Below are 16970 nucleotides of genomic sequence, written 5' to 3'. Positions count from 1 at the left end.
ACACTGTAACAAGATACCTCTCTACAAAAGTAAGTAGTTACTCTAACTAGATACTTTTCTACAAAAGTAACTTGCAACTCTAACAGGATGCTTCACTGCAAAAGTAACTTGCAACTGTAACACTGTAACAAGATACCTCTACAAAAGTAAGTAGTTACTCTAACTAGATACTTTTCTATAAAAGTAACTTGCAACTGTAACAAGATACTCCTCTACAAAAGTAACTTGCAACTGTAACAAGATGCTTCACTGCAAAAGTAACTTGCAACTGTAACAAGATGCTTCACTGCAAAAGTAACTTGAAACTGTAACATTGTAACAAGATACCTCTCTACAAAAGTAAGTAGTTAATCTAACTAGATACTCCTCTACAAAAGTAACTTGCAACTGTAAGAAGATACTTCTCTACAAAGGTAACCTGCAACTGTAACAAGATGCTTCACTGCAAAAGTAACTTGCAACTGTAACACTGTAACAAGATACCTCTCTACAAAAGTAAGTAGTTACCCTAACTAGATACTTTTCTACAAAAGTAACTTGCAACTGTAACAAGATACTCCTCTACAAAAGTAACTGTAGCTAGTCACTGCTTTTTGTTAGAGTAACTGCAAAAGTGTAATATTTTCCACGTGTCAGTTCCCTAGCGTCATCTTGTCGAGGCTTCGAATGCCCTCACAAGCAGCCAGGATGGCCTTAGACTACCTAACACCATATGCTATTAAGACCCATGGAAAAACATGACAAGGTATAGCTATGCATCGGCAGAACAAGTGCTCAAGCAAGCTTTTCGGTTACATCTATTCTGCTTTTTTTTTTCGAATGTAATTGTCAAGTATTCAAGTTACTTTAATGCAGTAACTGCAGCTGTAACTAGTTGAATTTCGAAAACAGTAGTTATAACTGCAACTCAGTTACTATGTTTGCACGCAAACTGTAACTACAACTTTGTTACATTTTTTAGTAACTTCCCCATGACTGATTATAACATGTTCAGATAAAATACAGAGGCCTGAGGGTACAGTTTTCACGGTTCCATATAGCTCGTCGTCATTGTAGCATAGATTGAGCAGTTACCCGTCAAAAATAACTCGTTACAAGTTAAGTTACCGTGTGCAAAATGTAACTAAGTTAATAACGAAGTTCTTCAGCCTGAAATGTAACTCGCAGTTACTGAGTTACTTAAAAAAGAACGAGTTACTTCCAAGTTACTTCGGACACAAAATAGCATTACGCAGGTGCAGCGCGCGTGAGCAGTTGAGTTAGACCTTGAGTTGCCTGCGGAGGAGTGCGACACGCTTAGTTCCTGTGGGCGCACAATGGTTCAGCAATGGTAGCGGTTCTTACTTCCTGAATAAAATACTGTAATTGATGGAATACCACGTTTTATGGCAAAAAAAATGCCATGAAGGAACCGGAGAGCAAGCATGAAAACACGTGGACGTGAGTGAAAAGCGAGTTAAAAGTAACTTGGAACTTAGCTTAAGTTACTTTGGCAAAGTTACCTGAAAAACGAACGAGTTCCTCTGAAAGTTACCACGGCGCAAAAGTACCGAGTTAAGTTACAAGTTACCAAAAAAAGGAACTTAGTTACAGTAACGAGTTACCTCGAACTCTGCATTGTAGAGGGCGTTATATGAGCGCGCGATGGGCGATGTTGATAACGATTGTCTTTCTTCGTGCTGCAATGGCAAAAAAGGGACAATGAAAAAAAGAAAGACACTGAGTCATACTCACTCTGGTCGCATTCTCGCTTACATTTTGTTCCAAGCATCCTCCCATTGCGATTTGGGCGTGTGTTGAATGTGTCCTCATTGTTCATGCAGCCTCTGCAGCTTACGTTACTAAGCTATAATGGATTGCGGATGGCCCAGAAGAACAAACCATTCGCTTAGTGAAAGAGCTGAGAACATAGTCAACCATCTATCGGCAAACCTACGCTGACAAACAACATTTTCCAAGGTTACTGGGGTGGAGACCTCATTTTCAAATTCTAGTAGCAGTGCGTGGTTAATTAATGACTCTGAGCTAGCCACAAAGTGGGGATTAGGTTTCCATACTTTCATTTTTCCTCCCCAACATTATCACCATATTTCATATGACCGCCAACGAAAACAAAGAAACGAGCGTCGTTTGAACAAAGGTTGTTAAGGTTTATTACCCGTCGAGATGGGAAAAAAGGCTTAGCGGTTTAGTTCCGGCAATGGCTTAACGGCAGTTGCAAGCAATCGTGCTTAAACCCTTTGTAGTGGTCAGTGCAAAGAACAAAGTAGTATGGTGCCGTACACGGACTTGCAAACAGATGACTGTGTTACCTATACGCGTATGTCTGAAGATGAATCATGCGAAGCAACACAGTGGACTCTAGACAAATATTCCCTATCCCCCACTCTTTCCTGCTGCCCTCTTTCCACCTGTGCACGTCTGCACGCCGCTCATAGCCATAGTTGCTTCGCGGCGCTAACACGCAATTTAAAAAACGCGCAGTAAAAAGTAATTAAGCGATATTAGCGCTACCATAAGCCAGCGGATGGTACCCTGCCATGCTTCTGGTAACACGCCATTTTCGTTCTATGTTCACTGCTGTTGAGCGATGATGCTATGTGATGCTGTCTAGTCGGTCAACAACACATTATCGAGCACCCTCTTTTTTTCACGCGAACTGGCACAAATTTTCATTCATTACATCCTATTGGTGTTCGGAACCTCTTGGAAGCTCCATCGGAATTCCTCAGGAACTCCACGCACAAGCAAGAGCCCCCCTGTTTTACTGTCATTGAACTCTATGTGTTGCGTGGAGCAACTCCTGGGGCAATAAGCCTCAGAGTAGCAGCAAGCTAATGAGGCGCGAAATGCCCCGCGGAGGGTACGCAATAAAAAAAAAAAGGAAAGGACGAACACCGACTAGTGGTAAACTAGATTAGGAGGTCTCACGCACTTCAGCAAATGTAGACGTGTTAAAATAGACTTCGTTATCAGAGTGTTTGACTTGTTGAGTACGAAAGCGCCTTGCGTACGCAAGAAAATAGCGTGGTCACACTGCACTCGCGCTATACGTAAAGCTATATTCGGCGCATGTGGAGTGTGCACCTGCTATTTCCTTGCGTACGCAGTACCGACACTATCTACTATTAGGCTACCATTAGCGTTTTCATACATTTAATCCTTGAAAAGAAAGCGCGGTGAAAGGGCGTACTTTTTTCTTAATAAACATATCCCCCCCCCCCCTTGAAAAGAAAGTGATATATATCACTGTAGAAGTATACGTTTCGACCACTGAGTGCAGCGCTATTTGGAGGCCGTGCCTCAATATATCCAACGTGTCGAAAAGGAAAAAGTGCGAGGAGGTTTGGTCAATGCTTGACAAAACCAAAAAACAAACACATTATTATTACTATTACTATTATTATTATTATTAGTCCTTCCACGTGCAATACGTCCTCTACACACACACGCCTCTTGGTGCTCCACACTGCATTAGCCCCTACTGCCACCACAGCTTCGACTTCGTTCTACACTCTAAGAAAAAAAGGGTGTGAAAAGGTGGTAACTTCTATAGTTACCACACAGGTCAACGTAGCCTGTGATAAAGGTGGTAAAAGCAATTATCATATATCCAAATTGCTACAAAAAGTCTGCAGGCCGCTCATGGTCACAGTTGCTTCGCGGCGCTAATACTGAATCTTTAAAAAAATTTAATGTAAGAAGGACACGTTATAGAGTTCAGCACCCGAGATGCCTTTCTTAGGTTCAGTACAACTATAGTAGACTATCATAATAGACTATCATAATAGACAACGCTAGTCGTCTTTCTCCCACTCCTCAATCATACATTGCTACCATCCCTGGGTCATGTAACTAGCGCCATTGTGGCACGAACGCAAACCAAGGCGAGCCTACGCTCTCAATGGGAAACTCGTGAAGCTTTCAGGCCATGGTGTAGTATATGGAAACGGAAGCATATATACAAGGTTTGAATTAACTCCGGCGCGGACGTCGAAACAAAGACCCTTTTCTATTCTCTGGCGGCCTATTGCGGTTCCTCCGCCTTTTCTCTGTGAGAGGGGATATTTCTCCTAGCTATCACGCTCCGCGCTGGCACCATTGTTATCTAAAATAACTTTTCTAAAGGAAGACGCGCACAAGAGGACTCGGAGTGGGAGGCCCCACAATACCCGGATGTAATTTAATCAAACTAACCAGAAAGAGTAAAAGAAGAACAGACTCTGTTCGAATTATCAACGTCCCCCGACCTGAGGCTTCGAACTACCTCCACCAGACCGTTGAGCGTTCAATTTCCGAAGAAAAAAAAAGGGTTGTTCTTTTAAATTACCTTTCCTGTGTTTGCCGAACACATTTTCCAGACTGAGCAATGACAATGTGTCCCGGAGATTTACCGAATAAGACAATGGGATAAAGAGAGAAAGAGCGAGATAAGGGGGGGGGGGGGAAGACGATGAAACCAAAAGAACGGTCAAAGAAGGAAGTAGTGTCGCGTTTCGATATTCTTTTTTTTTTTTTTTTTTTTCAATTTCGTTTCCAGTTTTTCTTAGTAAGGCGCAAGTAGGGAAGAAGCCTCGAAGAAAGTTTGAGAAGTTCCTCTTTTATCTGTCTTTTGGTTCTATTTATTCTAAAATTTAGAAGGTAAATATAGGGATTGGTTTTCGTTTTTTACGAGGGGGAATAGTAGCGGAAATCGGGTGATAGCCATCCTCAGACTTACGAGTGGTTCTGGAACTTACAAAGTAGTTTATACTTTGTTTCCTTTCGTGGCGGAACTTAAGTGTATCACTGAAAGAAAGCAGGCAAAGGGAGGGAAAACAGTAGGTGCATTAAGCCACGGGAGCGGAGAGAACTCCACGGGTAATGGAGGGAAAGAAGAGAACTAGGAGGGAAACGGATACAGCGGAGGAGGAACTATAGAGAAAGAGGCGAAAACGGGAGAAGCAGCAGGTGACACAGGGGAGAAGGGAGACCAGAGGAGGACGCAAACGAGACGGGTAAAGTAGAGAACGAAGTAGAGACAGAGGCGGGGAAACGGAGAAGTTGCAGGTGACACGGGTGACACCGGGGAGACATGAGAACTAGTAGTGGGCACAGGGGAGAAGGGAGACCAGAGGGGACACAAGCGAAACGAACGAGAAGGGGCGGGGCAGATGAAGCAGAGAAGGAGAAGAGGAAGCACGCGGGGAGATGAGCGACTCAGAGATCTGCAAAGTGCATGATTCGTCAGAAAATTGAATATCATGACTGGCCCCCAATTTTTGCTTCATTTTTTTTTTCGCGGTGAAAGGGCGTACATCCTCGCATCCCCTTCTCATCCCAAAGTGTGCAGAGCTCGCTCAATAGATAAACAAAAGGGGGAGCCCTCAAGTCCAGAAGTCATTATAAATACGCCGTTGCTCTAGCACGGGGTCCATTGTTCCGTCGTTTAGCAAATGTTTAACTTTGCAGTCTTGCACATACAGCTCATCTATTGTTTCGAGGTGCTAGTAATTGAGCAGCTTGAAAAGGCGCCAGTGTACAATAGCTTGAAGGGAGGAAGGCTCAAGTAATAAGTACTATAGAAGTCTCCATTTAGTGGGATCTAATTGTTTCTATTGTATCAAGTCTGCGTATATATTGTGTGTGTACACTGAAGTTGGATGAGTTGGGTGTTTCCTTCCCAACTGTTTCAGTACATTTCATTGGCTGTTTTTGGCGCTCTATGGTCTTCGTCGCTTTTGCGCCAAAAGACCCAATCAATCAATCAATCAATCAATCAATCAAAACATTTCATCGGAAAGCGGAAACTTGGCAATGTGAATTTAAAGGAACGGTCGCATCCGGAATCCCATCTATGAAACCGATAACTTAGATATTAAATAAACCAATTTTACATATCAGCGCTGCTTCCGCAGCTGCAGAGCTTCCGGCGACGTGACGTCACTCCTTAACCGGAGGAATGAGAGGGCGGGGGTAAGAAGAGAAAGGCGCCGTCCAGACGCCCGTACACCAAAAGGCATTCCTTTTATCAATGCCGCGCTCTGGTTGGTGGTGTAGGGAATGACGTTTTCGCCTTTTTCCAGAGAGGGAATTCCGGCATACTCTCAACATCCGCCGTCCGCTCTTGTCGTGTATTCCACGGAATAACAGCCAGCTACACCACTATTTTGCGTCAGATTTTCGAATGCGTGGTCAGTGGTACCGAAAGGCAGTGGTCAGTCGTCAGGGTCAGTGGTTCGAAATCGACTGGAACGGACGCCCCGTCCCTTTAAGAGGGCGATTATTAAATGGATTATCACTTGTCCAGGGGATTAAGTGCACAACGCATATAAACTACAACGCCCGCTAAACGTTCTCTAACACGCGTGCGCCTGCAGTACAAAGATCACATCAAGTCGTACAGTCGATGTAATTTATGCGATTTATGTCCTGGGATTTAATCGCATAAAGTTACAATCTAAAGAACAAAGCACTACTTTTACCCCCTGGGATTTATAAGGGGAATTTCTACCCGAGAAACTTGCATGCTACGTGTGATTTATCCCGTATCTTTCTAAGCACACTGCTGCAGTCAACCTGTTATAGCACCATATCGCATGTTCCCCTGTTTCGCTGAATGTCCATTACTCATGGTTTCCTGTTCTTTCCTAAAACAACGTCAGTAAAGTGAGCATTCCGAAACTTGTTTTCTGCTCTTCAATATATCACGTCCGTGACAATGCGGCATCACAACCGAGGCACGTGTGTTTTCATTTTTACTACAAATAGATGGTTTACTTCTGCTGGGAGAACCCACACAAAGTTAGGTACCGTGAATATATATGGTAGGTTTCAGAACATAAACGAACACAGCCGCGTTTTGTATATCTGGAAGAGTTGTATATCTTGAAGAGACAGAGAGAGAGATTTTATGGCTCGTGAAGTCGGCCCTACACGGTTGAACATCGCCGAGCAGCACAGCCCCATCCGGCAGGCCCAGCGCCTGGACATGTTTACAAAGAGGTTACTGGTCCCTTATCCTGCTCGAACGTGACTAAGCATCTCTAAATGTGCACATGTTTATTGCAGTGTATTCTCTAATCAAGCCTATGACATCCAGCAAAAGTTGCCGCTTAAATTTAGTTGAAAATGCTTCAAGTCGCAAACAATGAACTTATTTTGGTGATAATGAATGGGGTTATATCCCTATGACATCGCCCAGAAAAGAAACAATGAATAAAATTCACTTCTTAATGCCTTTATAAGTTGCATAAGGGAAGAAATACTTTTTCTTGCTGCTGAAGTGGAACAAAATTTTCGGTTCTCTTTCAATTTCTAAAAACGACATGACTGCGAGTGTCGAATGTGCAGCATAATTAGGAGCATCGAAGAAGTGCTAATAACCTTCCTAGAAATGAGTGCTCGTGGAGGCAATCCGAATTTGAAAGCCCCCGAAACAAAAACGCCCGACAATAAAAAAAAAAAAAAAACTACCTGTCCTTTTTCACTTCGCTGAACCGATACTGCCATCAAAATCAAGCCGTAAACCCTTTCCTCGTTTCTAACGAGAATCTACGCTTAGCAGCATCTTTTCTTTTCTTTTTTTTTTTTAAGAAAACAATTTCCAATCACCTCAAGTGTCCCTTTAGACTCCCTCAATACAACTCGGAAGTACGTGTTTGAAAAAAGAGAAAAAGGAACGATACATGCACTAAGAAAGCGGGGGTGGAAAACGTTCAACGACCCGTGCAAAAAAGTTCACAGACACTTGGACCCCATCCGATTTTACAGCCAAGATTCATGACTTGTTCGAGAATCCCGGTGTATATATATACGGGTTATATGTAGCAGGAAATAAGAGAAGCGCGATACCCAAGCGACCATAACGTCCGGACAGTCCCTCTCACCCGAGAAGCTTAACATGGGGGCGATTCATAGTAATCAGGGCTGGCTCTTCATTTCACGCTTGTCCATTGGCTGTGAGCAGAGAAGCTCCCGTTCGGTATACGAACTGCGGCACTGACGGATTAGAGTGATAGATGGTCCCGCAAAATCCTCTCTGTATCGATTTAAAGCAGGTTGTGGTCGCGTCTCAGGGCTCAGGTCCGCCACGCCGGCTTATAGGCGAACCTTCTTCTGAACCCCTAGTGTTTGAGTTTGTACAGACGCGTACCTGAAATGGATGTTTTTTTTTAAAGGGTGCTTTAAAGCAGTAGAACTGCAATCTCAGAGAGAGAGATAATACCTGTTTATTTACAAACATTGGAACTGAGTGACACCCTTGGCAATCTCAGAAAATTTATCTATTCGATATTCAGAGCCATCTTACATCAGAGCTTTCGTCCGAATTGCGCTCGCAGTTTTTTTTTTTTTACTTAAAATTGAAAATTAAGGGCAACACGGTGTCGAAGTCACCAGCAACTGCGAATTGCTCGTCAAGTACGGCGGCAAAGCTACATTGCATGCGCGTAACACTGTGTCTAAAACAAAAGAAGTCGGCTACGTAGTCAATATGGGCAGCAAGCCAGTCGGGAACATAGATCACTGTTGCTTGACAAATTGGGGATTATTTCCCAGCAGACGTCGCCCTGAGCCGTTTTACCGCAATTTTACTAGCAAATTAAAAATATTTAGCGTTCGCTGTTACATGTAAAACTTGTTGTGCTGGGTTTACAAGCAACAAGCTGTTAAGCAACGCCTGCAACGTAACCAGGCTGCCTGCTGCTTTACGGTACCTTTAACATTTGACGTTAACTTTGCGATAACACACCTATTACCTGGTCGTTCATTTGCTTATATAGTTTATTTTTTTCCGTGCCCACGGTGGCTTTTCGCTCTTTTTGCACGTTGGGACCACGAAACGACTCTGGTTACGTGATAGTAATTAATGTTCTGAGGCTGGAACACAGAATAAAGGACAACAACACACAGAGCCTCAAGTGTCTAAGAACAATGGAATAAGAAAGTCACTGAAAAGGTTAACCAGCCTGGTTACGTGCGCAGTGCGCAAGCGTGGACACGTGGAGAAGAGTCAGCAGCAACGAGTAGGTGACAGTGAAGGTCAGTAAGCGTCGTGGGTCGACTTCAGGAAGAACTGTGTCAACAGGCGTTGGGAAGGTCTGTCAGGAAACGCGCGGAGAACTCGGGCAGCATAGCAGGCGGTAGGTGTCTAACCCACTACCACTTTCCTGCCTTCAGAACGACCTGAATTTATGAATCTGTCCATACGTGACCGATTTTCTTTTCTTTTTCTCAGGAGCGTTAATTGTACTACAATTAACGCTTACAATTGTTGTCACGCCACAGACGCAAAGCCCTTTTGACAACGCTCGGAAACGCTCGATCGCGCAGCATATGATCGTTTGAACATAAAGTATTTTCCGTCTGTAAACCCGCTTTCGTTTGCATCTTCTCCAAGAACACGCTGCGGACAATACGGACACGCTGAGCCACTCCAAATCCAATAAGGAGCCGAGGAAAACACACGAATGCCGCGAGGGAAAGAATATGCGAGAGTCCCTTTTTCGCGCGAATGTTTTCATTATGATGTGGGGAGACCCCTCACAAAGCAAACGTGAGCAAGCCAGAAGGAAATCCTACCGGAACAGATGTGGCCGTATTCCGAGGAAATCTGTGCGACGGGCACCGCTACCAAGTTGCTGTGTATAGAGATTAAGTAGTCAGATTCCCTGCATGGTATTGTACGACTCGCCGTCATATCGCAGCTGCTATATATGCTTTGTGAGCTGAATGGAGGGATGACTCGAGGAGGACGCAGCATAATAAGCGTCGCGGAAAACTTGTCCAGTATTATTATATTGTCTAATATTTCGGACTGGATCAGCGGGAATGCATATCCATAGAATATATTGCTGGTTTGCAGTCTCCGCTGTCCATTTCATTCCTTATCTGTTCTCCCATATCACATCAAACTCGTGCTTAGAGTTCAACGATGCGTCATACTGGTATACTTACAACCCCTTTCTTCTTTCAATTCTTCTTTCAATCTTTCCTTCCTTTCTTTCCCTTTTTTCCCTTCCTTTTTTTTCGATTCCCCCGTGTTTCTTTTTTCCTTCCTTCCTTTGTTTCGATTCCCCCTTTTTCTTTCTCCTTCCTTTTCTTTTTCGTTTTGCCCTTCCCCTTTTTTCCTTTTTTTTCGGAATAGCAAGCCGGCTCTTTGCCTGGCTAACCTTTCCTTTCTTTTTTCTTAATAAACATATCCCCCCTCCCCCCATAGTAGTCCTATGCGATGGGCCCGTTCTGGTTGTTAGTCTTACAGCTGTCCCGTCCAATCTCATTATGGGACTTGTATACTCCGGTACCCGACCCATGAAAGTCTTATTATAGATCTATTATAGTCTTAATACTTAGTTTCGTATGACCTCACTAAGCGCACGGCTAGAAGCTAGAGAATAGGAGCAATTACAGGTACCTAATATAATCCCGCGCGCGCGTGTCTATATTTTAGTGGCCGGACAACTCATATAGCATGCAATTAACGACGCCATAATTTTCCTTCCTCGCAATAGCAACGCCTTTCACCGACGCAACTGTGGACGGCGCGCGAAGCGCAATATATTACGTCGTGGAAGTTACATACGCCAACACGAATGCGCCATGAATTGTTGACTGGCATGACACAGCGGCAGGTCTCACCCAACAATGACAAATGCTAGCACGGCAGGTCGCGACCGCTCTTTAAGCTTGCGGGATTCATTAGGGCCGAGACAGTTACGCGTCAGCCCCCGACACGGAGGACAAATTAGAAGGACAGCTGCGAGAATTTTTAATAAAGTAGACCGTCACCGAACAGTGCCATGCCGCGCGCATTTTTCCATCACAAAACAACGGTATACGAGTACTGCGAAGTTGTTCTGAAAGCGGTACGTGTTCCCTCCAGTGTCACCTGGCTGGCAGGTCTATAGTCTGTGTTCAACTTAAGAAGGAGAAGAAATCTAGTCCGTCAACTACATACGCCGCTGGAGGGAAAGAGTCGCCAGGAGAAATATTGCAGCGCCACCACGCGCCATCAGTAGGAGAGAGAGCACTTTCTCCCGCAGTGGTGGTGATGGTGGTGGTGATAGGGCTTGCCGTTGTCGGCCTCACGTATGTGGGCAACGTCACGACTCACGCCCTGGATGTGCGTCCTGGGCCGACTTCTAAGGGAACTGTGCCGACATATGTCTGAAAGCGTCTGAGGAAAACCCAGGAAAAACCCCAGACAGCACAGCCGGCACCGGGATTCGAACCCGGGTACCTCCCAGTCTCGACGTGACATGGCCACGCTAACCACTGAGCCACGGGAGCTGGTCTCCCGCAGCGGTCACAGCTGGTTCTCCCGCAGCGTAGTGTCATCCGGAGAGTCGTAACAGCCAATACCGAAGCAGAGGGGGTATGACGGATTACACAATCTGGCGAAGTAGGGAGCGTGACCTCTCTGTGTCGAGCTACCCTATCTGCGGCGCAGTTGCAGGAATCGAACCCGCGAACTTCAGCTCAGGAAGCCAACATGTTAACGACTGAGCTACCGACCAGCAGGACCAGTTGTCGGCAGAAAGCAGAGTCGGGATGTCGTCTGCTACAACGAATCGCCGCAGACGATTTGAAACACAGGCTTTCTGTGGCTACTAGTGGCTGTCAATGAGGCTCACGGCGTCTCGTCTCCATAACTACGGCCACTGAAAGCACGGTCGTGGTCTGCGGACTTTCAATGACTATATCGCATGCGATCAAGCTTCGCTTAGCTAGGTGGCGTTGGTTGAGGCATTCCATTTTTTCTTTTTTCTCTAAATATTTGTGCACGTTAGTCGCGACAACCTGTCGAATAGAGTAACAAAAGGAAGATAATGTGGAGTCCCAAATGGTTCAAAAATTACGAAGAGTTTCTTCTACGTCATCCCCTTCGCGCAAGTCATGGCGATGCATGCCCACTAAACTTGGAGGAAAGAATGCTAAGGAGACCGAGTGACGTAATGCTGATGGGAGCTCTCCCGTCGCAATTTCTTACGGGCAAACAAACTCCGCGCACAAACACTCGCCCGCATAACGTTGGTGTTGTAAATAATTGCGCCGTGTCGCGCAACGCTCGCTCCTCGACCCCGCTGGTTTCTCCGTAACATGTGTCTGAGTTTCCATTGGCTTAGTGCACAGAATGACGTGTAACGTCTGACGTCACTTCTCACACATTTCTCCGCATTTGGGGAAATACGGCGGGCGACGACACCTATATACTACCGGGCGCCGTCAGCACCACCACGTCCTGTGATCCAATTCATCGTCGCAGGTTAGAAACTCTAAAAATGCTTTTAACAGGCTTTTCCTTTGAGCCCATATGTTTTCGGAATAAATGACGAAAGACTCACGGAAGTCCGAAAAGCCCAAGTCGACCGCTGTATATACATATTGCGATCTATATACATATAGTGGCATATACCAGACACGAACGTGAATTCAATTTCAAAACGGTTTTCACGGAAGGAAGCGGATTGTCGGAAGGAGTTCTGCGAAGTTCCCTTTGAATGTCCTGACAAATTGTACTCGCCTCTCTGCTCCTAAGCTCCGGTGGTCAGTTGAAAGCTCAAGGATTCAGTCGGCCAGACGCAGACAGATTGAATTTTGAGGCATCGTCTCTTGGAAGACGTCTAGGGCTTCCCAAGATAATGAACGAGGTTTTAAATGGAACAAAATCGATAAAAATTGTTTTAAAAGCTGCACTATACATTGGAAGGGTGTAACAACCGCTAAAAATACGTGAAAAAAAGTGTTTTCTTCCAGTTCCCTGTCGATAAATCTTGAACATCAAAAAAGGGAACGCTGCCCTATTATGCCCCTCATATTTTCAGTGCCGTATACCTGCTAGGCCTCGCGCGCATGCGGGCTTGCATGGTGTCGTAGCGATCGACACCTTGTTACGATACTTGTTTGTTGCGTTTTTACACTTTCGAAACATTGCATACTTCTCGCCTTTGCGTACGTAAGGAATAGCATGGTAGTTCTACGCACTGCGCGAAGCTCTCTATGTTTTGCGTGTGCGCAGAGCCACCGACGCTATACCTTACGTACGCAAAAGCCAATGCGAGCAATTCAATAAGACTCTCTTTAGTATAGTGATAGGCTTGTTTATCGACAAACATTTGGTGTTACGTCTGCTGATTTAACATATTAACACTTTTGCAGGTCACAGTGCACTTGCCTGTAGGTCTCACATCGCATTAAACGCATTGTAATTCAAACAGAAAAGCTTACCTGGGTTCATAGAAAACCGATGGGGGACCTGGTATCGTCTCTGCCTGAAAGAACCAGAACGCTAAGTGTCAACAAACTGAGCAACACATCAAAATGAAACATCGCGGTCGCCAACGGCAGACACACTGAGGAGCTAACGGTAACCCGAGCAAGCGCCAAATTTCTATAACGGCGGACGTGACAAGCGCTCCAGATAACAGACCTGTAGACGAGAGGGAAGGAGAGAACGTCCCACCGATCTGCTACAGCGTAGATAAGAACAGCGTTCCACTGTACAGTGGAAATCTCTTATCAGCTACCAAATGATTCGTGGCAGACCGTGTTGGAAAAGGTTAAGAAGGGAAAAAAAAAATAACACGTGGCGATTAAAGTGTTGATCGGGTCCGTTAGGTGAAAGCTTCCTTTTCAGACAATGGTGAGTTTCAGTGCATCGCGCGTTATCGCCTTTGCGTACTTAAGGGATAGCGTTGATTGTTGTGCGCACGCACAACATCTGAACTGAGAGCGCAAGATACACGGACAAAGAGCGGGGAAACAGACAGGACGGGCGCTAACTTCCAACTAAGTTTATTGAACAAAAAAGCAGAAACCCCCTCACAGCACACGTGTCACTCTCTGGGCGCACCGGTTCTGAGCACACCGGTTCTGAGGAAGATCAGTTCCTTTTCGGTTAGAGATACAGAAGGTGTGTTAACGCATGCATTTTGATGGTTATTCTGCTTCTATTATTTCCCTTGTTAGTTTAGTCTTGTTTCTTGCGATGATTGCGAAGTCTTGCCCGCATCAAATGGCAGAGTGTCTTCAACGACAAACCGAGAGGTTGCATAGTGCAGGTTACCCAACGCATGTTGTGGTATCTGTAGCTGAAGCCTTGCTCAGGCAAATTCGAGCTCATGGCCCTAATCAACTGACGGCACCCGAGCCCGACAGAGGAAGGGTAGTTGTTATTCCCTACTTGCAAAACATCTCGCACCGCCTACCTAAAGGTGAAAGGCTACCGCCTAAAGGTGAAAGGGCAGGAGCAAGGGTTGTCTTCTCGGCCCCGGAAAAGCTGAGTAAGCTCAGTAAATTGAGTTGTCCCCAGGCTGCGCACACATGCAGTACCAAGCACAGAAATCCCTTTGTTCCCTGTGATGAAGGAGTGGTGTATAAGTTACCACTCACTTGTGGAAAATGTTATATAGGCCAAACAGGGCGATGCATTAATGATCGCTTGCGCGAACACCGAAATCATGTGAACAACAAGAAAAAAGAGGGGTGGTTGGCTTGTCATTGTAACACCCATGAATGTGAACCTATCTATCGAGATTGCCAAAATCATCGCAAGAAACGAGACTAAACTAACAAGGGAAATAATGGAAGCAGAAAAGATAAATAAGCATCAAGATGTATGCGTTAGCACACCTTCTGTATCTCTAACCGAAAAGGAACTGACCTTCCTCAGAACCGGTGTGCTCAGAACCGGTGCGCCCAGAAAGGCCAGAAAGTGACACGTGTGCTGTGAGGGGGTTTCTGCTTTTCTGCTCATTTTCTTCAATAAACTTAGTTGGAAGTTAGCGCCCGTCCTGTCTGTTTCTCCGTTCTTTGTCAGTGTATCTTTCGCTCTCAGTTCAGATGTCTCATTACCAACTAGCCCAATCCTCAACCCTTCTGAATTTCGCACGCACAAAACATAATGAGAGCTTTGCGCATTGCGCAGAACCATCACGGTATCCACGCAAAGGCCATACCGTACGATGCGCTAAGACTCACTAATATAACGCTGAAATTAGCTGTATGAAATTGCGTATAGGCCTCTTTCCGTTTACAAACAAAAGACGCCATTGTTGTGTGGGCAACCACACGAACGCAACTCCCGATTACAGTGTGTAATTGCAGATTGATTCAGGTGTTGTCGAATTGTAATTTCTGGCAAACTCTGTCACATTATTCTCATTGTCCCGAACTCTCTGTCAATTTGTTTTGCCCACACAGGCCTTGTGACGTCACCCGCGGAAACTGGTCTTATAAAGTAAATCAAAGACGCCTGCACCTTGGTCTTACAATAAATGCGCAGATGTTTAACTTGTATGGAAGCAATCCCTTCATGTCGGTAAGCAACAATAATATTTTGAAATCGCGAATAGCCCCCACGGATCTGCTGGTGGTGCCGATGTTCATTTCATATTCTCCAGAAATATTTCCAGCAGTTCAAGGAATGTTGTAATTGACTATCTTGCGTTCTCTTCTTCTTCTTCGTCTGTTCTCGAGCACCGCAGGGAATGCAGACCAAGCAGCATTGCAAGTTCAACCGTTGCGTTGCGTTGATGAGATACATCAAACAACAATGCGACGTATACCTTCCTCGTGCTGCATCACCCGTCACCAAATATCCCTAAAGTACAATGCTGCCTTGCATACCTTAATAACATGTTCAATTATTCGGGCTTTTCACAGCATGTGCTGGTTCATTGTTCCAATGCGCACACCCCTTCACTTTTTAACCAGGTCTTCATTTGCAGCACCGTCGCGTGAAACGTGAGGAAGCAGTATAGGAAGCAATGTCTTTCTTTGCATGCGCATTCTGGTAGTCGAAGACAGACGCAAAAATATATACCGATTCACCGAGCAGTTTCACTTTCTTTTTCGTCCTTCTTCTTTTGTTGTTGTTGTTGTTTTTTAGTGGTAACTATACTTCCTACTTTTTCCGTGTTTGCACCGCGAAGTAACAAACGTGGATAGATGGCGAGCATGCTGCAGGAAGGAGTTAGCTATATGCGTCCTAGGCCGACTTCGAAATGAACTGCGCCGAGATACGCCTGAAAAAATGTACCTGAAAACTCAGGGGGAATACTCGAACAGCTCGTAAATCGGTGGTATAGGATTCGAACCCACTACCTCGACTGTCTTCAGCACGACATTGGAAGTACAGTAAACAACGAGCGAACGTTGTATCCATACCCTGCCAGGCCATTGGTCACCTCGCTGTTCATATTCCTAAGGAAGATTCCACCGGCGCGACTCGCAGCGAGACGCATCTCGCATATTCATGCGCACTCCCGTTAAGTGATAGACCGCATATGCGTCATAGAGCAAGTTTCTTTCGAACGGACGGCGTGGCTTCATATGCATACAGTGAAGCCGCCGCGTGTTCATTAATAAAGCTTGGCGGCGAATTATTATTCTCGACATAATGTATTCCTAATTAAGCTTCTCGTTGCACCTCTGTCATCCACAATCTTCTTAGATGGCTTTGCCGGCGCATCGCCACCCTGATATTATGAGCTCTGTCCTGGGTACGAAGAGCGTGCTCAAAATAACGGCACCCCCTCAAGTTCGTTATGGATCGCAAAGAAGGGGAAGACAGCCAAAGGACCCATCTCGATTTAAAGGAAAAGGGGGGAAAAGCAAAATGTCCCGACTCGGTAGATGACGTATACAGCGGAGATTTTTGGGTTTCACGTTTCAAGTTAATTGCTAGGTATAATTTGCTTATAAATTTATAGTTATAGTTAAAAGCAAGTATATAAAGTATGTAGCATACGTAATATATACAGGGTGTTCAAAATTAAGCTTTCACGAGCGCTACGCAATCACAGCGATGGCAGGAAACCGGATGATAACTTTACGCTACTTGTGTAAGAAACAGATGCAGCTAATTATGTAGCACCTGTTGCTGACTCAAGGAACAGAAACATAGCAGCCAGTTTTCTTTTGTTCGCCTATTTACAAAGTGCTTAGTGAAAGCTTAATTTTGAACACCCTGTATATAACGTAATGTATGT

General features: G+C 45.0%; 1 protein-coding gene across 5 annotated transcripts in view; it reads right to left on the bottom strand.

Moving 5' to 3' along the window:
• Positions 1-16970, bottom strand: part of LOC135367293 (5-hydroxytryptamine receptor 2B-like) — a 248934-nt gene that overhangs the window by 207256 nt on the left and 24708 nt on the right. For 3 of the 5 annotated variants that reach the window (XM_064600495.1, XM_064600493.1, XM_064600497.1), the window contains exon 1: positions 13207-13349. The gene's annotated coding sequence lies outside the window, so the exon portion shown is untranslated. Of the gene's footprint in view, positions 1-2158; positions 2234-13206; positions 13350-16970 lie in introns of those variants that run through there. The other 2 variants (XM_064600494.1, XM_064600496.1) reach the window with 2 other exon arrangements.

This window comes from Ornithodoros turicata, chromosome 8 (assembly GCF_037126465.1).
Source record: "Ornithodoros turicata isolate Travis chromosome 8, ASM3712646v1, whole genome shotgun sequence".
Taxonomy (NCBI): Eukaryota; Metazoa; Arthropoda; class Arachnida; order Ixodida; family Argasidae; genus Ornithodoros; species Ornithodoros turicata.
The sequence above is the reverse complement of the archived record's forward strand: the minus strand, read 5'-3'. Positions and strand labels throughout refer to the sequence as shown.